Genomic DNA, 27011 nt, shown 5'->3' with positions numbered 1-27011 from the left:
ACAAATAAGGCTGGTCTTCTCTGTAGACCTGGCTTGTATAATTAGAGCACAAAACCTGACTGTCCACATAACAGCCCCCGAGGTCATTAGGGCCTCCACCTGGGCCTCCCCTAGAGGGGAAGGGAATGAAGGGCAGGTGAGCACTTAGCTGCCCCTCCAGTACTCCGAATGCTCACTCTCTGAGAACTGGAGCACAGCAACCCTCACCTCCCCATCGCAGACCAGAGGACTTAGGCCACCTGCTTCCTCCTCATCTCTGACCTCCTGTTCATTCCAGCCCCTTTCTTTACATTTCTCCTCAGCCCTGCTAGGTCCCCCTTAACCCCTTAGAGCTGCAGTGTCTTATCCCTCCGCCCAGCAGTGTTCCCTTTGCTGGGTCTCCACGTCCAACTCCAGCAACACCAATGCACACCCCTTCCCTTCCACTGCTCCTGTCCCCGGAAACAATCCACTGCTTCAAGAGAGCATGCAGAGGCCCCTGGACAGCACAGACACCAGTGACTACGTGAGAGCGGGAAGAGACCCAAGTGATCAGCTAGGTTTAGGCCTTACCTTGTGGACAGGAATTCTGAAGGTCTAGGAGGCTGTGAGATCCTGGTTCCTGCCCCAGGCTGCCTGCAGTGAGCTCTCTTGTCAGTCAGTCCCAGGGTAGGCCTAGGAAGAGGTGAATTCTGCTTTTGCTCATCCTCTGGGCTGAGCTCTCTGCATCTGGGCCACACTCTGAACTCACAGGGCCCTTGCTGCTCCTGCTGGGTCTTCCTGTACCAGCCTGGACATTTGGAAACCTCATCAGCCTTCGCTTCCATTTCTCTAGCTCTGATTTTTCGTAAGAGGGTCTCCACCATGGGAGAGACTAGGCTTGAGTCAACATAAGGTCATCATTTGCCTCCCAACATTGAGTATCCTCCTCAGTCTGCCTCAGAGTTTATCAAAGGCTCCCCGTCAGTGTCGGAGGAAGGATAGCTGGTGTCTGGGTTAAGCAGGGAAGAAAGACACCTGTATTTCAGATAAGCGGTGGGAAACAGTGCAAAGAATGGTTCCTTTGGCTAAAGCTCTTGTCTCAGATCAGACTTATTCCTGGCCTGGCCTGGGAGTGGCCATCCTATGATGGTAGCGTGGTCCTAGCTCCTCCTAGGGCAGATACTGAGTTTTCTAGGATGCTACTGATATTTGAACAGAGACTTAGCTGTTGCTCTGTTGAGTATATATAGTTGATTTTCATTATTTGAGGTAGTTCTTTTCTGTAAAGTCACTGCAAACAGTGAATCAGAGAACACTGAACCATTTTTCCTAGGGGAGATACAGTATGAGGATCCTGTGAGCCTCTGGTCACGTTTTATCAGCCAGTTAATACATAACCTTGCTGTAGTGTGTTGTATGTGTGTTTCCATTTAAAGAGGCCTTATTTAAGATGCTTTGTGGACTCATTAACATTGAACTCAATGGCCAACAGCTATAACTCATGACTGTTCAAAACTTACCTATTCCTCTGTGAGACTCATCCTGTGTTTAGGAATACAAGACAGTATAGAACCATGCTTGGCAGCCATCTTAAAGAACAAAATTAACAAACAAAAAAACCCCAAAATGTAAAAAAAAAAAAATGTGGCCTGGAAGAGACCACAAAAAAGATACTTGTTTATAGCATGAAAACTGAAATAAGAATTTCAAAACAATGTGTCATAAGTGATAACTATGTATAATTTTTATTTGCCAATTTAAATACATATTTTTTTTTAGAAGGAAGGCAGAATGTGGCCTTGGTCAGCCTCAGCTGGAAATGTGCCCAGAGCATAACTCAAATTTTTTTGCCACTTTGGGCATGACCCACGTGAAAGCACCTCAAATACTGGTTTTAGGATTGCAAATAAACTTTAAAGAGCAGAGGAATTTGTAAGCACAGAATCTGTGAATAATGAGGATCACCTGCATTCCCATTGGTGGGATCTCTGGGTTTCCAGTTCAGAATACGATCACAGTGTCATCTCTGCTCACCGCAGCTCCTGAGTTCAGGTTATTGGCAACATTTCTGGATGGGAGGAATCTGGCACATTTTAGAGAAGTTCCCTTTGGACCATCAGAGTTATTGTCTCTGTGGGAACTTGAGAGCCATGGAGAGAGCTGTGGGATCTGGTGAGAGTCCTTTGATGTCAGGACACAGTACTTAGCCAAGGAGCCACAGTACCAGGAAAACCTGGAAGAGCCTTCCGCCTAGAGCTCTCTGGGTGTGTGCTTCACAGTGGCCTTTGGAGGGATCCGGACATCCTTCTGTGTAAGCAGGAAGAGGTCAGTGAAAATGCAGGAGAAGCAGGTTTATTGATGGAGATTTGAAAGATGGGGGGAGCAGACAGCGTCTTGCGATGACTCCAGAGTGTCAAAGCCTTCTGCCATGAGGGAAGTACCTTTTGAGGGCAGCGATGCATCTAGCCCTATCAGTAGACAGTGGATGGCTCTAATTGTTTTTCACATAGCATGTGGGGCATGATGAACACTGTGCAGGAGCGTTGTAAATGTGTGTGGCCAATCCTCCCTCTGCTAATCCACGGTGACTTACGCAGACGGGGACAGGGAGCGCCCTGGCCAGCCCTCAGCGGAGATTCACTGGCTCAGATGCAGCTGGCCTCTGATTATCGAGGCTTCACCGATTGAGGGAACTGACTCTGAGACACATCCCTGTGTGTGATGAGACACTGCCATCAATAATTAAAGCCACATGTGCCTTGGCACATAAAATGAGCAGGGAATGTCTGCAGTGGTGCAGACAAAGCTGGGGTCACTCCTTGGGAGGATGGCAAGACTTGAGGTATTAAGAGGAAAATGCTCACATCGTGGATCTCTGGGCTCTCCTGATCTGAGTCCCTTACTTAATCCCCTTGTAAAATGCATAGTATGGGGAGGAACTGTGGGAACTTGGTGCTCGCTGACTTCAGGCTTCGTTTCTCCCGTCTCCTCAGTTCTGGATTGTGCACAAAGCAGCTTTCTGTCTGCACTTGTGTGTTTATCACGAATGGTGAGCTGTGATTAGGATGCGGGTCCTCTTCATGCTCCTCCCTTTCTATCTATCTTCAATCTGGTCCATGACACTTGTCATTACATGTCAGGCTGTAAGGATGTCTGGAGATCACCTGGTACAATCCCTTATCAGATGCTTGCGTCCCCCGCCTGTGTTCCCAACAATGGCTCTGCATTCGGCATTGTCTTTATTCTGAAGTTATTCAGCCTTTCCAGGAATTTAGAATGAAGATGCACCTACTTGACTATGTGTGCCCACGTATAAACCAAATAAGGCCACCCTCATTATTTATGTAAAGCCTCCTGGTTCTCAAATGCATCAGGGAATAGACACAGCCTGCCTTCCCGCCCAGCTGAGGGTCCTAGGATGACACACCGAGGGACCTGTCCAGATGGGCCACGGGGGAGGAGGGAGAAGGTCTGTTCCCTTGGTTGCCTTGGTCAGCCTGGTGACAGTTCTGGGCTGCAGAACAGTTGTTCGTGGCTATAAGGCCGGCTGACATCTTAGGAATTGTGCTTTTGTTCTTCCTCATAGGGTGGTTGGAGGGTGTCTTGGATTTCTAAAAGGCTGTCCCTAGGTACCCATTCTCTTGATTGAGAAAGCTGAGGCCATCGAGGGGAGGTAACCCGTGTCTCCCTTCCCTCCCTCCTTTCTTCTGTCTTCAGGTGAGGACATCTACCTTTGTTCACTGTACCTCCACTTTCAAAGGGTCAGCTCCCCATCCTGGTCCTCCCACTTCTTTTCTTCCTTCCCCCTGAGGTTGGGTCTGTTGGCTCCTTCTGCTCACTGTAAACCTCTGAGGCTCCCTGACCTGCAGCTTCTCCCCGAGTTCTGCTCCCCTGGAAGCCTTCCACTCTTTATGTTGCTCTCTTTGCAGAACTGGACCATGTTCCTTTGAGGTTTTCATCCTTGGTAACAATGGGTCACTTAGGCTGTGCTGACTTTTCTTTCTTTCATATTTTTAAAAACATATTTATTTTTTATTTGTAGTTGGGCACAATACCTTTATTTTATTTATTTATTTTTGTGGTGCTGAGAATCGAACCCAGGGCCTCGCACGTGCTAGGTGAGCGCTCTGCCGCTGAGCCACAACCCCAGCCCTTGACTTTTCTTCTTTCATCTATTCAATCCATGTTGAGAATTCGTATTGGATCTTCTTCTGGGCTCTGAAAACAATGGGGAACAAGGACCCTCATAGCCAACATAGCTGCTCCTCAAAATGGGGACAGTACCCCCTTGCACCCTTTGAGCCCTTCTCAAGGTCTTGTGCATTTATCTTTCAACTGTCCACTGCTGCCTCTTCCCAGATCCCCATCCCACACCCCCAGCTACTATCATAGTGTGATCTCTGCTTTCAAATGACATCCTGTCTTCCACACCACATCCCCACTCCCGTTTCTTCCTTTCTACACCCTATTCATCCTTTAAAACCTGCCTCATTTCCAGCCTCTTGGGATCCTTCCTAGCCCATCCCTACATGCCTTTTCCTTCCTTCTTTCTAACCCATGGCTTACAGTCAGTGCCATGTATAGTCAGGAGTGACTTTTAACCAGATCCTAGGTCACTCTGCCAGTTCTCAAATATGTGTGTCCTATTTCCCAAATCTGATTTGGTATTTATTCCTAGAAGTAGCCATTATGTATCATAATTCTTTATTTTCTGTTTCTACAGAAAATACAGCATGGGATTGGGATTAAAGAAGAGGCTAACTAACGGGGTCAGATGATGTCTGAATCCTTGAATGTTCCCTACAGTCCCCTGGGTTGGAGGCTTGATCACCAGGTGATAGAAGCTCTAAGAGGTGGGGCCTAGCGGAAGGGCATCAGGTCATTGGGGACATGCCCTTGAAGGGGGTTGTGGGACCCTGGTCCCTTCTTTGTTCTCTTTTGCTCCCTGACCATAAGGTGAGGGTTTAATCCCACCATGGGTTTACCATCGATGTTATCCAGCACCCCATCAGAGGTCAAAATTCAGGCAGTGGGTTTTGCCTGATCATGAACTAGATCTTCTCAAACTGTGAGTCTGAGTAACTCTTTTCATAAATTGATTATCTCAGGTATTTGCAGTAGTGATTGCAAGCTGACTAACACAGATGGCTCCATGTCCCAGGCTTTCTAGAGATAGACAGAGAAGGAAAGATTGCCTCTCTTAACCAAGCATTGCACTAGCATTTCATGTTTCTTATCTTATATGATCTTTAACTGACTCTCTGAGGGAGCGCCTGTTACCCCCTTTTTACAGATAAAGAAACTGAGGCTCAGTGGGCTTCAGTGACTTGTTCCAGATCATATAGCCATAAAGATAGAGTTTGAGAGATAAACCCAGACCTGCTGACCCCAGCATCTATTCTTTTCCATTAAATCACATTGCCTAGAATTTCAGAGCCTCTCCACATTCCCTCATACACCTCTTGAACTCGGGGAGGTAGCCTGTTGAGGAATAAAAATGCACGTGTGTGTGTGTGTGTGTGTGTGTGTGTGTGTGTTATGGAAACTGACTTTTCCTCATTTCCAGGGTAAGGGTGGCTTCTGCATAATGTGTTCAAGATTGACTGATGATCCTATATTCTCATGGCTGGGTCATCCTTGGTCTGGCTGTTGGCACTTATATTGCCTGAATTCTCCAACAAATCCATGCCCTTAAGTTAAGGCAATACTGGTCCTGGTGTTTAGGTCATATTTTATCTTACAACAAGTTTATGTTTACAGATAAACTGAGCTGAAAGTAGAGTCCCCTTATGCTCCACTTCTGTTGCCACTTGTTACCATAGTTCTCTCTGTTATTAAAATCTTGATTAGTATGTGACATTAGTTATAACTGGCAAACTATTACGGAAATACTCTTGTTAACCAGAGCCCAGAGTTTACTGTAGGGTTGGCTGTCTGTGTTGCTTGGTTTGTAATGGCATGAATCCACAATATTGTACTGCATAGAACAGTCACTGCTCTGGACAGAAATCCCCTGCATTCCGCCTTTTCACAAACCACCCATAACTGTTCACCATGATCTTCTGTCTTCACAATTTATGATGTGTTTTCCCACGTGGCATGTAGTTGGAATCATGCAGTAGGTACTCTTTTCAGATTGGCTTCTTTCGTTGAGCAATAGGCACTTAAGGGTGTTCCATTTCTTTTCACAACTTTGACAGCCTATGTCTTTTTAAGTTATCCTCCGCTGAATGGTGTGCCATCGCTTGTTATCCCTTCTCCTACCAAGGGATGTGATATTAGTTTCCTACAGCTGCTATAACAAAGGACCCTAGACAGGGCAGCTGTAGGAACTCTGTGAAACTCTGCCAAGAAAGCTGGGCACACTAAAGCTAAATGTCATCGTTACCTTCACCCAGATCCAGGCTATGCTTCCCCTGAAGGGGGCTCTACGTCTGAAATCAGGGTGTCAACAGAGTCATGTTCCTCTGAAGGCTCTAGGGAGAATCCTTTCTTGCATCTTCCTGGTGTGGCCAGCCATCTTTGTGTCCTTGCCTTGCAGCTGCATCACTCTGATCTTGTCTCCACATGTCTGTCTTCTCAGAAGAACACCAGGCATTTGGGAATAGGGAGCCCAGCCTACTCCAGTCTGACCGCCTCTTGATTTTACTAGTTACACCTGCGGTTACCCTGTTTCCAATTAAGTTGGTATTCTAAGGCACTGAGAATTAAGGCTTCAACATCATTTTTTGAAAAGGACACAACTCAACCCATGACAGACAGCTTGGTTGCCTCCTACTTGGGGCAATTATGAATACAGCTGCTAAAGACCCACATACAGGTTTTGTGTGGACATAGTTTTCATCTCACTGCATAAATACCTGGGTATGTGGATTGCTGGATCCTCTGTTAAGAACATGTGCCTATGGGCTGGGGATGTGGCTCAAGCGGTAGCACGCTCGCCTGGCATGCGTGCGGCCCGGGTTCGATCCTCAGCACCACATACCAACAAAGATGTTGTGTCCGCCGAGAACTAAAAAATAAATATTAAAAATTCTCTCTCTCTCCCCTCTCTCTTTAAAAAAAAAAAAAAAAAAAAAAAAAAGAACATGTGCCTGTACCAAGGCAGACCCTTTCCATTCCATCTTAGACTGGTCTCCACTGCTCAGCTCCTGTCCTGCGATCTCCTGGCCCTTGTGGGTCCACGCCCCCTTCTTGGTGTACTTTCTCAAGTGTGTTATGTGTGACTACAGAAATCTTTCTTTTTTTTTTTTCTTTTTCTTTTTCTGCTCTTAACAATCCCAGAAACTGATAGTTAAGTAATTCTTATTGGATATGCACATAGATTAATAGTGAAGAAACTCTGTCACTGGCCAAAGACCAATAGTCATGTTCATGACACAACTGGCACTTTGATTTACTGACCAGTGTGTCCATATCTTCAACACCTTTAAAACACAGCTCATTTGAGTGATTCTCCATGGTGCCAACCTCAAGCCCGCAGTCGCCCTTACGTTTTCAGGCACCTGGACCCTGTTCCTCTTTGCTTTGACCTGAAGTCCTGCTGATGCCTTCTCTTTCCCCAGTGTCATTTGTTGTTCTTCAGGAGTCTCTACACTTTGAAGGGCAGGTGTGCTTTCAACCTTTGGCCCCTCCTTGGTGGTGACCCTTTCATCTTGTTTCCCTAGATCCATCACAGAGCCTCTGCGGCTCACCTGGTAAATCCATCCTGGGGTCTTCCTAGCCCGTCACTCTCATGAGTCTGTTAAAACCCCATCTCTCTTTGTTCCCTCCAATTCTCTTTTGTCCTTCATTTCTTTAATCAGTCAACAAACACCCACAGGACCCTTATAAGTGCCAGGTCCTAGGGCTAGAGCAGGAAACTGATTTTTCCTTGCACCTGATCAGCTACACTACCCCTCACTCTCTTTCTTTGGGGCAACTGTTTGACACATGCTCCCACCCCAAACTATCAACCCATGAGGCAAGAACTTCCATATAGATAACTAGACCCAGAGATACGAGGCCTGTGGACCTTCTCTTTCCAGCTGGGATCTGTGGTGAGTGGCTGGTCTCCTCCTCCTTTTCTGGGCCAATTAGTCATGGAACTTGCCTTTTCTGGAAGAGGAACTGCTGAGGCTGGTTTTCCAGCTGCGAAGGGGAGCACAGAGCCTGTGTGTGTAATGCAGTATTAATAGTGCATCGGCATGATATAGATTTCTGTCACCTTCTATACTAACAAACATTGCTTAGTGCAGGGTAATGATGGGTGTTTATTCCCAGCCACTTAGCTCAGCATAATAGACTTGCAGATGAAATATGGAAAATGGGCTCCTTTGTCTGGGAGGCGTGGGCCTCTCCTGGAATCAGTAGCAGAGGCAACGGCAACAACTGCCCCACTGTTGCAAAGTAAGCCCTCCTCGGTTTTTCTCCAGCACAGTTTCCAGGTGGACTTGCCTGTTGGCGAGAAGCGGTCTGGTCACAGGGCTGGTCTGGAGCTTCTTGGGGTGTACAGCCGAGAAAAGAAGTCTGGCATACTGGGAGCTGCCCTTTGCTCCCCACGGTCAATGTAGGAGGCAGCATTGGCTAGATGTGACGTGGGAGAGAAATAGGACCCATGTGGAAGTGGTGGACTCTGGCAGGCTCCTCTTTTATTCTGCTGGCTGGACCTTGACAGTCCCCTTCAGGGGAGGCCTAGGCTGGATCTAGGTGGAGGTAACCATGACATCTAGCTTCAGTGTCTTTTACCAGTTGGATATCTCTAGGCCCAGCTTTCTTGGCACAGGTTTCACAGTATATAAGTTAGGATTGTCCCCTCTGACTTTTCTTTGATCCTTTTTCTAAGATCCAATTAGGGTAAGTAGCAGATTCCTGAGACTCCTATAATGCCAGTTTTGGTAAGCCCAAGGTCTCTGAAGGGAAGGATTGCTCTTAACACATTACCAATTTTCTCTGTTTCTGGAAAAATCTGGATGTTGCCAGCAAGGGATATCTTAGGAGCTGAGGGAGGAAGCCTCCAGCCCACAGGCTTGAGCTAAAAAATGCTCACAAGCTTATTTTGAGAGTCTCAGCCCCGAGAGATGGACATCTGCTGGACACGGACTTCTGAATGCCCCAAATGTTGGTACAATCCAAGCATGGCACTTTGACGTTGTTTCCCATTCTAGGAAGGAAAAAAAAAATCAAACAATGCTGTTTCCCCTGAATTATCTGAAAACCCTCAGCATTCCCGAGATGCACTTTAGTGCTGTAACCAGAATGTTCAAGGGGACAGGTTCACGTCCATCTCCCCGAGGCCAATGCAACCTGCTTTCCTGTTGATTACCATGACCTCATCTGTTCTGCGCTTCACTGCTATAATCACATACTCAAAGTTAGTAGCTGCATGCAGTCATGCTAATTAAGTAATTAGGTATAATTATGCTCACTGTAAATACACAGTAATTGGCTAAAAAAAGTACTTGGGGGATAAGCATGTGCTTCATGGTGGAAGGTGAAGAATGATAAGAACCCCCAGCCAGGCTGGAGCAATGTCACCTCGTGGTGGAACGTGAGCCCGGCAGAAGCTGTGCCCAGGAGGGGGAAGCGAGAGGGAGATGAAGTAGGTCCTCTGCTTGCTGCCCAGAGCCCTAGAAACAAAAGAACTCCTCGTCTTCCTGGCATGTTTGGCCTCGGTCTTATTTTCAAGGAGTGAGAAGATAAACTCTCCTCCTGAGATCCTCTCCAGCTCAAGGTTTCCTGGAGATGCGTTTACTCTTTTCTCCCTCGCTTGGATTCGGGCATCCAGTCTGCGTTGGAGTTTCAAGGGGTGAGAATGCTGAACCAGCCGAGTCATATACAGGGGGCAAATAGGAATCAAAAGATGGTCTTTATTTGCTGGGCTGAAGAAGGTTGCTTAGACTTAAAGCCAGAATGGGTTAAGCCCTTCCCAAGCCTTGAACTTAGGACACACAGACCCGATGCTGGTCTTCTGAGCAGGTGTGCTTCCATCCAGTTGCCACAGAGGTTCCTGCCTCCTGTTTTGTGAGTCAGAGTTTAGAAGCCCCCAGGAAGACCACCCACAGGGAGTCTCCTGATTCTTGCTGAATCCTACCCAGAAAAGAACTGTGATGGCAGATGGAGAGCTCTGTCTGTCTTACCTTCTGGTAATTACTCTCTTCTCGCAGGTAGGAGCCAAGAATAGGGACTGAGGAAAGGACACTGGGGGTGACTTCCCATGTCTCCAAGGAGACTGAAATTCCTACTTTAGGGGCATAGGTTAAAAAGCAGGAAAAGGGAAAAAGATCCTGCCTTAACTTAAGGACAGCAGGGGGCTCCTGTCACTAGTGGTGGCCCCTGTTAGTATTCTCTTTCCAGAAGTCCTTGTCCAAGAGAAAACAGTCATCATCTCTGTCTCCTGAACATGAGACATTCTCCCCGTGGGAGGGAGGAGGCAGATGTGCCCAGGAGGCCGGGAGCTTCTCCTTCCCCTTGTACTGATGGCCGATGGCTGAACACCAGAGCTCTGCCCTTCTCTTGGCCAAGAAGCCAAGAGTCCAGATGTCCTTCAGTCTTCTCCTCCTGCTGCCTCTAGTTCAGTGTTTCCCAAACTGTGCATTAAGGAGTGTTAATAGGCATTTCTTCCCTCACTCCCTCAAATATTCCATGGTCAATAAGTTTGGGAAAACTGGATTAAGTACATTTCTGACTATGGGAATTCTGCGAGCCTTGAGTGCTAAAGCCATCCTGGCTTTCCAGCAGGGACCTTGGATCTATAGCATTTCCCAAATGCCTCGCGCCACCTGATTTTGAGGCTCACCCGTTAGCATCTCTGTGGAGGTAGATGTTTGGTGGATCACATCTTGGGCCGTCCTGGGGTTCAGGGTTCTGTTGTCACCTCCACAGCAGATGGGGTGGCTCAGTCTGATGGTGCCCAGATGGGGCCAGACCCCCTTTGGCACAGGCACTGTTACATGTATTCCCAAGCCTCTAGGAGGGACAGGAAGTGGCTGCATTCCATGGGAACACCCAGGGTTGGGGTGTGGCATTCTTCAGGATTTCTGGCAGAGCACCAAGTGCCCTTTGTTCAAGTGTATCAGGGGTCTTTGCATGTTGCTTTCTGCCTAGAAGCTCTTGCAGGTGCTCCTAACACTTCTAAACCCCTAGATCCGGAGATGCTGATCATAGCCAGATTTTTACTGCATGCCTCATTTCTAGGCGGATTGGAATCTCAGGGAGCCGCTCTTACAGGGGAGTACACACCCAGCACACCCAGGATGCACCTGCCTTCCCAAAGTCACAGTCTCCAGACCATTCTGTGGAAGGTCAATGCATGTCTTTATTTTAAGAGAACATGGTGTTATTGGCATGGACTGGGCTGGGCCAGGACAGGGTCTAGCAGCTGAGAGTGTGAACCAAACGCTTGGTTACAGCAGATCTTTACTACAGAAAATGTGCACAGATACAAAATGTGCATAGATCCATTAATACAGAAAATGACATGAGCGTGGGTGGTCCTAGAGACTTGTTCCTCCTGCCAGGCCAGCCAGCACATGACTTTGGGCATCTGCCCTCTGTAGATTTGAGGTAAGAAAAGGTAGTCACCATGGCCAGTAGTTTTTTTTTAAATAATTTATTTATTTATTCTAATTAGGTATATATGACAGCAGAATGCATTTTGATTCATTGTACACAATTGCACTACAACTTTACATTTCTGTGGTTGTCCATGATGTTGCGTCACACCATACATACAGTCATACATGTACGTAGGGTAATGATGTCCATCTCATTCCACCATCTTTCCTGCTCCCAAGCCCCTTCTCCTCCCCTTGGCCGGTAGCTTTTGAGAGCAACTGGTATGAGAATTTGAAAAGACTCTCTTCGACTTGTGTACATTTTACATATTCGATTATTCTCGTTTGACTATATTTTTACAACTATCGTTCCGACTTTTGTAAACATGCTACTGGGGAAGATCAGTTTGATGGTACCCAAAAAAAGTATGATACAAAGCTTAGAGTTATTTCTGAAAAGATAAGAATTCTTCCCTCCAGCGACTTCTTTTCCCACAACCCTAAGCAATAGCATTTTATCACCCAGACCCACAGCCACAAAGATATTCTTAGGAATAGGAACTGTAATATGTTGGTTGTCAGGAAATGATCGATGCAGATGAGCAGAGGGCCCAGGCCAATTTCCTTTTGGGTTAATGAAACTGAAAAGCTGGGGGCTCAACTACAGGGTGGGAGAGAGATCCGTGGAGGATTTCTTTGTTTGATTCTTTGTTTTACCATCCCCCCTTGGCAGCCAAATTTATTTTTTTGAAACCAATCTCCCCTGCTCTCCCATACACCTGCCAAGGCGCAGTACAGTGATTTTCCTAGGTGTGTGCCTATACGTGTTCCTCTATAGTTAGGGCTTCCATGCCCATCTCTTGTTTGTATCTGTGCACATCTTGTTTGTATCTGTGCACATCTCATGTGTTGGACACTGAGTATATCAGTTGAGATCCTTTTGTCTAAAAGGATTAAATGATTTTGAGGGTTTTTTTTTCCTGTGCTGCAGATTTAACCTAGAACCTTGAGCACGCTAGGCAAACTCTCTGCCTCTGAGCCCTTGTCTGAAAATATCAGACAATCCTGACCCACTGGGCTTAAATAAGAAAAAAAAAATTGATAATCACACAAGTTAGACACATTGAGGAGCTCATTGTGGAGTATTCCAGAACTCTAGCTCTGCTTTCTTGGGATTGTCTTGCCTCTATTTTTCTTTGTTTTGCTTTGCCACCAGGCTAACTCACCACCTGATTACAAGATGGTTGCAGAAGCTCCAAACATTGCAAACAGATACACAGACCAAGGGCAGCACAGTGTTGTGTCTTTTTGTTGGTTGCCCCCAGCAATCTTTCTCTCTTGTCTTATTGGCTGGAATTACATTATATGTTTGTTCCTAAACCAGACACTCCTAAGGAGAATGGAATTACTATAAGCACTTTTGACTTCCCAAGAGTCTCTCCTGGAACCTCATATGAAACTCACTTTCCCTGGGGCATATGGCTATGAGGAGGGTAGTGAACCCACAGAATCAGGGTTCTGATAGCAAGAAAGGGGAAACAGCTGCTGGAGATGGCAGTGCCTGCCACTCCAGTTCTCTATACACTCACCCAACTTCCTGCCTTACAAATACCATTGCTCTTGTATCTAGGAGTGAGCAGGAGCCTCTTGGGTATAATGGTAGAAGAAAGATGAGAACATGGATCCCATGTAGATTTTACTCCTTGCGTGTCTCCTCTTAGAGCAAGCTGGTGATTTGCAGTGGTGGTCATCCCTAGTCTGGTCTGGTGAATTGTGGCATATTTCAGGGCTATGCTCGTGTGCCCAGGTGAAGAAAAATCTGTGCATTTGTTCCTGTTGGATCTGGCTAGCTGGTTGAGTAAGCCAGGCGAGTTCCTGGGGGCAGCTTTGTTATCCTTGGGTATAGTTCCTTGACAGTGGGTGAGAATAGGAGTGGATGGGTGAAGACAGGGTCAGAAGGGGATTAGTGAAAAGAAGAGGAAAAATACCTTCTTTTATTGAATACGTATGGAGGGCCAGACTCTGAACTTAAAGTACATTAACAATATGTGCTGAGAGAGTTTAAGAAAATTAATAAATTGGTTAATCCTCACAAAAATCACCTGCGGCAGATACTACTGCTTGCCCCATTCCATAGGTGAGGAACTGAGGCAGCAGGAATGATTTAGGCATGCTGGAGTCTCACAGCTAGGAAATGACCAAACTAGGATGCAACGGAGCTCACCACCCTCTCTTCTTATGTAATCTTTCTCTGTCCCCTTAAAGCATCCTGTAATATAAGTGTCATGGTCTCCACTTTGCAGATGAGGAGTTCTCTAGGAACTTGGAAAAGTTGAGGGACTTGCTCAAGGACACTTGCTGGTGAAAGGCAGAGCCAGTTTGCAGACTCAGGAGCTTATAAGAAAAAGTCTCTTCTAGTGGCTCCAGCTACCCACTCACTGTTCTCCAACCTCTGCTTCACCTGTGCTCCCATGGGAGATCAAGGAAGATCTCTGGAGATTTCTGACAGATGCTAGCTCAGATGACCCTTCAGGAAAGCAGCAGAAGGTGGTCCCTCTCCGGCACCTCTGTGTCTCCCATGGAGCCAACCTCCTCCTCACTCCCAGCCCAGGAGGTCAATTAGTGTTTCAGAGGTCCAGAAATCAGGTCTCTCAGAAGTAAGGTCCCACTAGAGACAAGCACCGGAGGAGGTGCAGGAGCCACCTGGAAGAAGAACCAAAGTCCTTAGAGCCACCTTGTCCTCTTTCTTGGCCAAGTCTCCTTTCCTGGTGGTTACATAGCTTAATGCATCACCCAGATTATGGCCAGACCCTTCCCAGGAATGGCATTAGCTTCTGTCCCCAGACCAGGAATTGCTGGTGATCCACCACCTCCTGGTGCTCGGTCCTGCTGAGCTGGGCAGCCCTGATGCCACTGGTAATGAAGAAGTGTTGGGACTAAACTCCTAATGGCTCATTGATTGGTTGAATTATGCTCAGTGTAATTCTGAAAATAGATTTTAAATATGTGCTTGGGGATTTGTGGGGATTTGTTACTTAGGAGCTTTAACTCAGTCATGTCTGATTCGGCAGATTAACTTTGGTGGCTTGTGCCTGGGCCATGATGTTCACCTGCACAAGACCCCCACCCCAAGCCAGGTGGCGGGGGTGTGTGTTGGGGTGTGTAAGGGTCCTCTCCCCTTCACACACATCCCTTGAGAAGGTTCACTTGGCTGAACCAACCACTGTAATCCCCTCAGTATTTTAAGGTGGGACAGAGATACCATAGATTCTAAGTTGCTCTCTTCCCTATTCTAAGCTGTCACTTTTCTTAGAGGAGCCACTTGGGGAAAAAACAAATGGAAGCCTTCCCAGCTCAGCAGCCTTTGGCATACAGGGGCACCACCTTGTCTGCATCCCTGCATCCCCAGGTCTAAAGTGGGAGCTGTATGCACCACTTCTGGTCTGGGGCTGGGCTCCAGCCCATGTTTCTCCTGGTTAATTCAGAGACAGAAGAAAAGCTATTGAGAGCCACTCTGTGAGGGGGGCCATCAGCAGATAATACACAGAGACCTTTCAACATACCTAAAAATGTCCGCCATATTTTTTTCTCTAATCTAGCAGAGACCTTAAATACAGGGTGCATCAGAAACAAATGAGGGGTGTTGTAAGTGAGCCTCCAGGAGGCAAAAGGGGAGGTACAGTGGTACCATATTGCTAAGGGGAAATCAGCCAGCTCTTTTTTTTTTCATATCTTCTACTCTTCTATTTTACCCTCTGTCTGAAAGGCTATCTCCCCACTTCCCTGGGGTACTTTATACCCAGCCAGTCATTAGAGAGAACAGTCTTCTCCAGGAAGGGGGGAAGTAAAACCAAAACCTGGAAGAAAAGGGAAAAAAATTACACTCTGCTCTAATAAAGAAATTACTGACGTTCTACATTATGAACTGTATTAATTTTTAATGGCTGAGAAAGGAGTTGATTTATAATGCATCCTTCCTGGCTGCAGAGCCTGTCCCCAGCTAATAAATAAATGACAGGTCTCTTGTATTAAAAGTATCCGTCATTTTACATTGTTGGAATGTGAATGGCGAGAGGCATTGAAAGAGAGGCCCCTGGGAGGGGGCGTGCCCTGCTGTGCCCAGCTGGAGAAGGGGCTGCCAGGGAGCATGGCCTCTTTCTGAAACAGGAGCTAAGCTCATTCTTTCCTCTTGTTTTCAGCAAAGTGACCCAAATAGCTCCAGCTCTGTGGTCCAGGAAAACATTCCTCAGAAGGTTTCTTCTTAGGAAGAGTTCACAGTGCAAATTTACATTCCTGGTCCTTAGCAGAACTATCCATGGCTTGTCCCCACATATCCGAGCGAGCCAGGCACCTTAGGGATCCCTCATGAGTCTCCCCAAGTGTTTACTGCTGGGATTAAGTATTTAGAATTTTGCCCTTTGTCCATGGTGATCTGGGACTCACAACTTTGGTTTGCCTCTTGATGACTCTTAAGAAAACACATACACAAACAATCGAGAGCTAACATTTGTCTGTGCTTCCAAAGTAATACATGCTCTTTGTAAATATTTTTGGGGAAGTACAGAAAGGTAAAAAGAAGAGAATAAGAATCATACCAAATATCACCCAGAGATGAAGGCTATGAGCATTTTGTTGTATTGTCTTCCAGTCTTTTCACCTTACATAGATAGGTATACTTGCAAGCAAATAATACACACAGCCATGCTTACACCAAAACACTCATGAACAATGAGCAAAAATGAGACCATATTCTGACTACACTTTTATAGTCTGAATTTATCATTTTGTAACAAGCATATCATAGGCCTTTATCTCATGTCATTAAAAATGATGCAACTGTTTTATTGTGATTTCATTTTACTTTTGGTACTGGGGGGTTGAATCCCGGGGTGCTTTGTGACTGAGCCACAGTCCCAGTCTTTTTGATTTTTTTATTTTGATATGAGATCTTGTTAAGTTGAAGAGGCTGGCCTCCAACTTGGGGTTCTCCTGCCTCATCCTCCCAAGTCACTGGGATTATAGGTGTGCGCCACTGCATGCAGCTTGGGGAAGATACTTTATAGTGATTGCATGTGCATGGCTGGGTGGTATTCACATTAGTGCCATTGCAGAGGTGCACCAAGATGCACTCTTTGTCCTCTGTTATAATGCCAGCTTCAAAGTAAACACAGTGTGGGAGAAGAATGAGTACAAAGGATGATTTTTACACAGAGCTTCTAATTATGGAGCAACCACTATGATGCAGAGTTGGTTGCTGAGAGAGATACACAGAGTGGGCTTGTCCCTGCATGGTGGGGTCCATACACCCCAGCTGGGGAGATGGACCCATAAATAGTTCCCGGTGATATAAGCATAATGCAGAGACCTGCGACTGAAGGACCAAGTGTGCTTAGAGAGAGATGGCTTGTTTAAATTAGAAGGGCAGAGGCTTGAATGAGGGAGGAAGTGTTTGCGCTAGAAAGCCGTGGAGAATTTGGACAGGCAGAGTTGGAAAAGGCCCTGTCAGTAGCCGGACAGAGAGGGGGCAAGGCTTTGGACAACAGGGTTGGAGGTCAGGGCTGACCCCAGAAGAACTCCTGGGGCAGAGGGAGTACATGAAATAGTACAGCTTCTTGAACAGTAATTTTGAATTTCTTCATAGGATTTGCACTTAATTAAGTCAAGTCCCTGTTTACTACAGTTGGGGCTGTTAATGTTTCTCAGAAATAAATGAATTGAGAGGTAAAGAAGCCATCAGTATTCTAATAAAAAAGGTCAAATGAAGTAGGCCATTCTCTTTGAATTTAGGGACAGTTTCAAGCAGATATGGAAAACCCCTGTTCCAGAAAGGAGAGAGATGAAACCTTCACTGAATATACCTTTCAGCACAAGCAACGGTATTTAGAAAATGAGAGACACTCAGTGATCACTGCCAGCAGGTTCCGCTCCTTCTGATTTATTTATATTGTCTTCCCAGGCTTATAAAAATGGAGGTTTGCCTGGATTTTGAGACTTGCGTTTCTATCCTTCCACTTAGGAATTTATTTCTTGATTTGTCGTGCACAGTTCTAAACATAGATAGACCCCTGAGTTTTGCTTTAGGAAAAAAAAAAGAAAGAAAGAAAAATGCAAGAAACTCTCTGAGCTCGTAAGGAGGAGGAACAGAGACCTCATTCCAACAAGGAACCCGCTCCCATGTTGCAGGAGAGTGATGCAGGATCCCAGAAGCATGTGTTTTTCAAATATTTGAAGAGCCTGTGTTTTCTGCTCTGTTGGAGAGTAGCAACCCAAGAGGAAGTCTTTCCTGGGCTTGGTTTTATAATGATCCCCGCTTGTATTTTTGCCTTTCAATCTTGGACCCAAAATTATTCTAGCAATAAGACTTAGTGGAAAGCAAAATTTTTCCTTTTCTGCTCTTTAATTCTCTCTTAACTTCCTTATGGAATCTAGAAGCGTGTGTGTGTGTGTGTGTGTGTGTGTGTGTGTGTGTGTGTGGTGTGTTTTGTTTTAGTTTGAACAAGACCTACAAGACCCATGGAGACTGATGTCTTCATTCTATAGATGAGAAGATTTAGGGCCAAACACATACAGTGACTTTGAGCCACGTAAGTATTTGGAGGAAGGAAAGGGACGAGGCTGATGGCTATTGTCTCGTAATGTTTCTCACTTCTTCCGAACCTGTAAGTGGAAATGCAATCTTTTCATTTCCCCCAAAGAAGCTGATTTTGTCTGGGCCATTTAATAAGGAATGTCTGACAAAGGTGAACAGTCTGTCTCAGGTGCTACTGTAATTGCTGCAGAAATTGTTTTTAGCGTCTTTGGGGAATTCTGCAGTTGAACCCAGAAGGCATCCTTATCAAGTACAGTTTGTTCTGATGCTTCTACGAATTTTAAGAACCTCAAAATATCACTGTTTCTCTTTGGAGTGATTCTTTGTTATTTTAGTAAACTTTCAAGGGGCTCAGGCACTCTGGCCTTCTGGGTTCGTGGGAAGGTAGTGTTACTATTTTAATGTTTCCTTTGGCTTTCTGTAGCCAGTCACCGCTACAGGAGTCTTCACACATGATCTGAAATGTAATTTGGGCTCGATGGATCTTTTAGTAGAGCATCTGAGTTCCTAATGGTATTAGAAAGAAGCAAACTTAGGGCGAAGCATCTGTTTGAGTCTCATGCAGCTTTCTTGTTGCTGCAGTCAGATTACAAAGGGAATTCATTTCTACTCCTCAACTTTTAAATGACTTCACATGACTTGCAGTTGACAAACAGCACATTGGGACTCCTCTTGCCTTTCATTGTTTCTGCGAAAAATTGGTTGGTAGAGCATCGCCGAGTGTGTAGTTTTTCACCCTCAGGCATTTCATCAACCAGCCCTGGCTGATGGCCCACTGCGCGGAGAGCCCTGTGCTAGGAAAGGCACCCTGGTCTCATCCCACCTGGTTATGCTCTGACCTGAAGGAAGAGGCTGTGAGTGATTTTAAAATGTCTTATCTATGCAGTTTCAGCTATCGACCGTGGAATTAAGTTGATGGTTCTCAAAGTGTAGCCCCCAGACCACCAGCAGCAATACCATGTGGGAACATGTTAGAAGTACAAATTCCTGCAATTCACTCTGACCCCCCAAATCTGAAACTCTGGGTGTGGGTCTCAGGAATTTGACAAGCCCCTGGGTGATCCTGATTTACATCAAAGTGTGAGAAGCACCGTGGAAGATATTGGTGCTGTTTTTTTAAATATATATCTTTGATTCAGAATAATTGTTGAAATTGAGAGGTGTTCAGTACAATTATTGACAGCATTTTTAAAATATTGAGCATCTGCTAAGTTCTAGATGCTGTAATGTATGCTGGGGTCGCAAATAAGTAAAAATTTGGTCTTCCTAATGTGGTTATTTTGATATGAATTTGTAAAAACACCTTTTTTTTTTTTTTTTGGTAATGATAATCTAAGCAAATGGCCCAAATCTTCATTCTCACCTCTTATTCTCACCTCGCCTGTGACATCCGTGCTGTTTCTGGTTCCCTCCAAATAAGGAATATTGCCAAAGTTTGGAGTCAGAGTATTGTGAGGGTGAGAAATGGGATGTGAGCAAGAGGGAGGGGTCAGGAGTGGGGTAAGAATGTCAGTGTTTCCTATTACTTTAGAATAATAAGGACAGTTGTGTAAAGATTTGCATTTTAGGTGTGTTAATATGCTTCCCTATGTCAAAATTGCTGCTTCTGTCAAAATGGCAGCATTAGAATATCCCATTCCATCAGGATTCCATTTTCTGGGGTTTGTGGGTGATGTAGGGGTGGCAGGGTAAAGTTGGGCTCTGTGGACTTGAACATTGGAGTCTGGATTTGCTGCTTCTCTCCAAGTCTCTGTGAGCCTCTTCAGGTCTCTCTGAGTGTTAAATGAAGGAACGTATGGAAGGGGCTTGGAACAGCTGCCTACATCTAGGAAGCAATTGCTAACTTCTAGCTATTAGTAGTATTAGTGCAGTTTGCCTTAGTTACAGTGAAGAAGGAATTACAAATGTCAGGAGAATACTTCTGCCCCACCAGATTATCCCAGGGGTATCTGACTATGCAGATTTGCTTTGCCATCATTTGTAAGTCACTTTCCCTTCCATCAAGTAACCTGTCCGGGGAAATGTGTCCCATGTAGAAGCCACTGCCTTGCTCTGCTGCTGTGGTTCAGTGGCTGGTGATTGTGCATGCTGATGGGCATGTGTACCTTCAGTTATGGCTGCTGCACAGCCTTAACCATTAACTACGACCCAGTCCCAGCCCGTCACCTCATTGCCAAGGTCAAGGAGTAGATTTCGCTAGAAAATATCAGATTAGTGAGAATTTCATTATGATTTCTAAATGTTCTGAAAAGATACAAATACAGCAAATGTCCCTTAATATATTGAATTTAGATATATCTAACCTCTTCCTGTTCAATATGAAATATGCATATTTTGCAAGTCCTTGATAGACTTATGAATAGAGCCACATTTTAATATGTTCCCTGCTAAACTGTTTGATTTTTTTTTTTTTTAAAGCAAGCCGGAGACTGAGCTTTCTGTTGGTGAATGCTTACTGATGAGCAGTAATTATAGGCAGCAAGAGGCAAGAGGGAGGGCAGGCAGAGGGGACAGCCTAAGTAAAGGTGTGGAAGTGGCTTCTGGGGTGTGAACACAGTTACAGTGACCTGTGGACCGTGCTTGTTTGTCCCAAACTGTTGAAGCCAATGTTGGAGAACAGGAATATTTCCCAACAATCGTGGATTAGAAAAGAACCAAAAGAAGAACCTTTTCCAAAAAAAGATGATTTTTTTCTTTCATCAATAGTATAAGTGTGACTTTTGTTTGATGGCAAGATCTGAACTGCAAATTCTGCAAGCCAGATCCAGGTAACTGCTATTACCCCATGGTGTGCTATCAGGCGAGTGATGTGGGAACATTGAAATGTGTCTGTGTGTAGCACACTTAGACCTGTTGGTTTCCCAGGTTATTCCCTGTATAACAATTCTTTGATATTTTATGTGTGTGCGTGTGGATGTGGGTGTGTGTAAATCCCACAGCACTGGAGGTAATAGTACACTTTGCTCTTACATTTTTAAGGTCTGTTATTGGACCTGAGGCAGATAAAAATATAATGTGTATTCTTAAAAATAATTCCCCTTCCTCAATAGATTTATGATATTGCTCATAGATTTCAAATCTATTAGTAATATATGAATATGTTCAATATTACCTTATTTGTCATTTACAAAAGCAAGTATAGTTTCTGTAATTAACTAATTTTTTTTGATACTGAGGATTGAATCCAATGATGCTTGGATTACATTACCACTGAATGACATCCCCAGCCCTTTGTATATAATTTTAGTTTGAGGCAGGGTCTCACTAAGTTGATGAGATACCTTGAACTTGCAATCCTCCTGCCTTAGCCTCCCAAGCTGCTGGGATTACAGGCATGCACCATTGTTCTCAGTGCAAATATAGTTTTATTTTTCTCATCCTTGTCTTTTTCACCAATAGAAACTGCTACCAATTGTAAAAAGAACCACCAATTTATTTAACATAAACTGTCCTCATTTTCCCAAGATATTCATATTGTAAATCAGTATTGAGGTGGTGGTTAGAGCCTTGATAATGGATTGATATAGATTGAGAAAGTTTGGAGGAGATTGAAAGTTCCAGAGCAGAGTCCTGGACTTGGACTGCCTATTAGGAAAAAACAGTTAGAGAAACAAAGGGAATGGGACGTTAGAGAGAGCTATGAGGTGTAGTGAGGACATGTGGGCCAGATGGTGAAGGTGATCCCCAGATTACCAGGATGAAAAGGGAACTGGTTATGAGGAACAGGCCAGAGACCAGAAGAAATGGACAAGAGGATTACATAGCCTTTGCCTTCTAGATTTGAAGGAAATTTGGGGCAAGTCCCATGCCTGATCATTTGGAAGATTTCTCCTACTTTCTACATCCTGTATTTTCGTTTGGATAGGTTTGGTGAATTTTAGGACAAAGGAGTCCATGATTATGTTTCGGAGAAAAAAGCATCCTATGATGTTTTCTTTCCTGCATGAATCTGAGGAGTGGAAGTGCCACATATAGCCCTGTGGATGGGAGTCGCATGTCCTTGTAGAAAAATCTAGACTTTAGTTCCAACCCCAGCTCCATAACTTATAAACTGTGATTCTTTAAGTGAGCCATATAGCTTCTCATCTGCAAAATAGCATCTTGCAGGGTTACCATAAGGTAGAGGTTGCAAACCAGTGGCTCTGGGTCATGTGCAGCCCACAGTGGTGTACCGATTGGCCTATGTAAAGCATTTTCAGTCTTTGTTTAATTGGTTGCTAATGAGTAAAACTTGGGAATAGTCACATAAAAGCTTTACTTTTCTAATTTCTTTTGAAACAGAAGGAACTGGCTACACCGTTTTGCATTGATGCGAAGCAACTGTCAACTAGAACCTAGAGGGAGAGCCCTCCTTGGACAGAGCGTGCTTCCTTCCTTTTGCTAAAGCCCTATTTACTTTTTATTATCTTAAGCCTGACTCCTCCCACTCATTTACATTGCTTTCCTCACCTGGCTTTTATTGTCATTGTAGCTCCTGACTCTCTTTTTTAAAAATCAAGTAATACAGAAGATGTAAGCAAAATACTCCACATGTAGTAATAGCTGCACCAATTGAATGTTAGCTAATGTTATCATCATCATGGCTATCATCAAAGTTATCCTCGAATTTTTAACCAAGTGTAGAATTGAAGTCCTTGAATGTGTCACTGAGGCTGGGGTTTTTCCAGACCTCTTCAGCTAGAAGCCTCAATAATAAGTGGATAGTGACCACTCTCCTCCCACTCAACTAACCTCTTTTGTCCCATCAATAGGGACCTGCAAGGCAGCTAGAAAACAAAACCACAGATCTGTCCTTCTTTATCTGAGAGTTGATATTCCTCTCCTTCAATCTTATTTTCTTTCTTCTCTGGCTCAGGAGTGGGCTGGTCTGGGGAGTCTGGGACATATGAGCTGCTGCTAATGGAAAGGGAATCTTCTAGCAGGGATAGTGAAGGGAGGTGATGCCCATGGAGCTGGATCTTGTTATTCCATTTCCTGGTGGTGGTCAAGATAATATTTCAGTAATTGATATGACTTTATGAATAATGGAGCATGGATCAAGGGGATTATAGCATCTGTTTAATATGAGCACTTGCTGGGGCGGGAACTCTGCCTACTCCTCACTGTAGCTCCGCCACCACCAAGAACCTTGTGGACTGGGAGACGAGGATTGAGCCTGGGAAACAGATGCTTTTGCTGGAGTCATAGTTTTTAAAATGCAAAGCATTTAAAGGTCACCTAGTTCTATGGATTCCAAATGTGTCTTCATACATCTGCTTTGAAATCACCTGGGAGTTTTCAGAACCCACTCTTCCTAGACCTCACCTTAGAGGTACTGGTTTCTGGTCTGAGTGTGAGGGCTACCAGCCTCTTATAGGGTTCATATGTACCAACAAGTTTAACCACTACTAATTTTACCCAGTCCATTGCTTTGCAAATGAGAAATCTAAAGCTCTGAGTGGTTAAAACACTTGTCCCAAGAGATCCAATGACTTGACAGAATTAGAACCAGGTGCCCTAACTTCCTGTCCCTTAAATCCTGTGTACCTGCACATGAAACTTCTCCCAGAACCACCTTTCTTCTTCTCTCAGGTTCTGAAAGTATTTTTATTTCCCCTCTCACTCTCAAGATTCACCCTTTTGCTTCTCCTGCATATGCCCAACTCAAGTTAACTTTAGCATCTTTTTTTTCCCCAGAGGACACTTCCCTTACATGAACATGTTTTGCTTCCCTTGGATCTCTCTTTCTCTAGAAATATACGTCACTAAGTCATCTTCTAGATCGTTCCTTGACAAGTCGTCTATAAACAATTCTGAGAAGCTGCTGTCAAAAAGAGACCCTTGCCTGGTAACAAAGGCCTCCTGGTGATGTAGCATCAAGGGACATTTTAAAAACAAGGTCATTGAGGCATAGAGATCAAGTGGACAACCTAAGAAACACAGCTGGTTTATGTGTGGAAGACAGAGCAGTACTCAGATCTTTGGATTTCTCAGAGTCCTTGCCTTGATTCAAACTAGCACATCTGGGATGGCAAAATTTCACAAATCTAGAAACAGCCTGAAGATTGGAGATAGAACAGGTTTTAAAGCACAAGCTCTCTCTTGTTTCTCAGCGAGTCCAAGTTAGGAAATGTTGGGATTGGGGAAAGTATGAGAGGTCCTTCCGTGTTGGTCTCCTCTATGTCGTCCAATTTCAGTCATTCTCCTAATGACCTAAAGCTTGCTCTTTCCAGAGTGATCCAATCCATTTTCAGCAAGTTCTAATTGTGGGAAAGCCTTTCTACCTTGGCCCAGGAATCAAGCTTTCTGGGACCTACTCCTTTGTTAAGTGTTCTGCCTGGAGCCACTCAGCCAACAGTGCTTTGACCTCAGGCAGAACCCCCTAGTCCTGCTCTGCCAACTACCAGTTGGGTGTTTTGGAGTAGTCACTTAATTTATTTCAGCCTTGCTTCCTTGCTTTTAAAATGGAGAGAACATCCAGACATGGTGGCACACAACTGGAATCTCAGTGACTGAAGAGGCTGAGGCACAAGGATTGCAAGTTTGAAGCCATTCTGGGCAACTTAGTGAGACCCTGTCTCAAAATAGATAGATAGGAGTGGGGATATAGCTTAATGGTACAGCACCTGTGAGTTTAATCTCCAGTACCAATTAATTAATTAGGATAAAATGGGGATAATAAACTTTCCATGTGGGAGAGCTCTGATGGATGCACCTCAAGCTCTCCTGTGCACGATGCCTAGAGGGCGTCCCAGTGTGCCCAGCCCACTGCTTCATGCTTGTCTACATTTTGGAGACCTGCCTGGCTTCCCTCATTTCCAGTCTTTCCTTTTTATGCTAAAACTGTTTGTATCCTTCAGTAGTTCTTCGTGTGGCACTGATTGACACACATAGGCACAAGTGCTCCACTTGTCTCTACCAACTGAGATGAGCCTTAGTTACTTGTCATGTGGGAGGAGGGCAATGTGAAAGTCATCCATGGTACTCTCTAAGTGCCTCTGAGCTGGTGCTGTATTCTGGAATCCACAGTCTGGATACTGTCATGGGATCTCCAGCTGATTGTCTCTCTCGGTATATGTTCATGAGTTTGAGCTCATGCCTGATTTCACATGAATTTTAATGCTGAAGCACAGAAATAGTGGCCCATTTTTTTTTTTTTTTTACACCAAAGAGATACTCATTAGTTCTTCAAGTCCCAGAATGAGCATTGCATATGGCAAGGCTACCTGAGTCATCCCTTGTTTCTTTCTACCTGAAGCCACGTGCCTATGGAGGCCTGCTGCCCCCCAGAGAGAGCCCCTCTGCTGAGGAGCCACCAGCTGTCCGCAATCCCTTTAAAATGTGACCTGCGGTTGTGCATGACCATCCCTATCAATCCTTTTTCTCCGGGCTTCTGGTAGTTCATGGCATTGCACCAGGTGCTGCAGGAGCAAAGCTGCCCCCATTGCTAATCTGAGAAGCACTTTGCCTGGAAAGACACCTGAGATGTGTGAGATATTAATAGCAAATAGAGGTTTGTCCCGGTGCAGTTTAAATCCCTTTCCCCAGTTAGATTTTATGGAGGGGGTGAGAGGTAAGAAGAGAGAATCCTAGGATAATTATGCGAGGTTGTGGGGGGAAAAAACTTCAGGATGACTGAAATATGCTTGTTTTCCTACCCTCCCTAGTGCCTGCTGGATTTGGGAATGAATATTTTCATATTATTTTTTTTAAATCAGAGGCTATTTTTACAGCTAAAGATGCTGCAAATTAGGTGTATTCTGAAGATGGCTGGTTTTCTGAAGAATGGGGTCCCCTGTAAATGAATTTGGAAGGGTTGTATATGTGAACTGCCTTCTAGCAAACTCTGGTGCTCACCAGCATATTAAGGGATGGGAGCTCCTTGTTACAGAAACACGTTATGCTCTGGTTCACCTTGGACTTCACCATATTTACTTGAAGACAGATCCCTTTGGATTTATCATCCCAACTCTGGTAGGCTGCTAATAATGTTCAAGGGTAAAAATCTGAGTTGAAGGGAAATTGAGGCTTCTGGAGATTGACGTGTGGACTATGTAGTTGTGGTGGGAGATGACGTGGGGGCTAGCCTCATGTCAGGAAGATGGGAGAATTCTCTCTTACTATCTTTCTCTGGTGCTCATTTAGTCTGTGGGATATACAGATGTCAGGCATTCCAGGACTTGGAGAATACCAAAGGGTTGAAATATCTAAAGCCTAAGGTTTGAGGTGAGCTGTTTTATTTATGTAGTTGAAAGATTATTCAGATAAAGGGGATATCACACAGTAAAACCCATTGGCTCTGTGAATAAATATATGAAAATCAGGGAAGATAAACTTCCAATTTCAGGGGCAATACTAATTGCCTGACTCATTGATGACTGTTAGGGGGCAATTGCCAAGAAATATCTGTGTACACAAAGCTCTTGTCTTAGCGAGAGTTGACCTATCTTCCTGAAGCAATCAGAAACCTTGAATGACCTGGGGGGGTCAAGCACATAAGATGCCTGATTCTCCTCCAGGGAAATCTGGGAAGCTTATACTTAGACTTCTCAGGTAGCACCAGTGTGTGTCCAGAAAGCCTCAATCAAGGAAGACCAGTGTGAGTCCCTGACAGGGATGGATCCCAGTGATCCGGGAGCCCCAGGTCAATAGAGGAAGAATGATGCAGGTGAACCCTTTGGAGTTACACAAATGTAGGTTTCCATCTCGGCTCTACCACCATATTTTTGCACACATTACTTAAGCTCTTTGGGCTTCATTTTTCTCAGCTGTAAGGTAAGATAATAAGTGCAACTTTGCCTTGCATTGAGAGGACTAAAGGATTTCACCTATGGAATACTCCAGTACTCTCTTCTGCTGGCACAGATCAGGAGAACATGAATGATGGTGACAGCCTCATGCACTTGAGCCAGATCTTCACCTAGCCCCACCACTTTGATCCTGCTCAT

The 27011-nt window shown here is 44.9% G+C and overlaps 1 protein-coding gene across 7 annotated transcripts in view; it reads left to right on the top strand.

Annotated features, from left to right (window-relative positions):
* Positions 1 to 27011, top strand: part of NTRK3 (neurotrophic receptor tyrosine kinase 3) — a 376727-nt gene that overhangs the window by 222817 nt on the left and 126899 nt on the right. The window lies entirely within an intron of this gene.

The sequence above is a fragment of the Spermophilus citellus genome (genome assembly GCF_964194105.1).
Source record: "Spermophilus citellus genome assembly, chromosome: 4".
In the NCBI taxonomy this organism is placed as follows: domain Eukaryota; kingdom Metazoa; phylum Chordata; class Mammalia; order Rodentia; family Sciuridae; genus Spermophilus; species Spermophilus citellus.
This window is presented reverse-complemented; position numbering and strand designations above follow the sequence as displayed.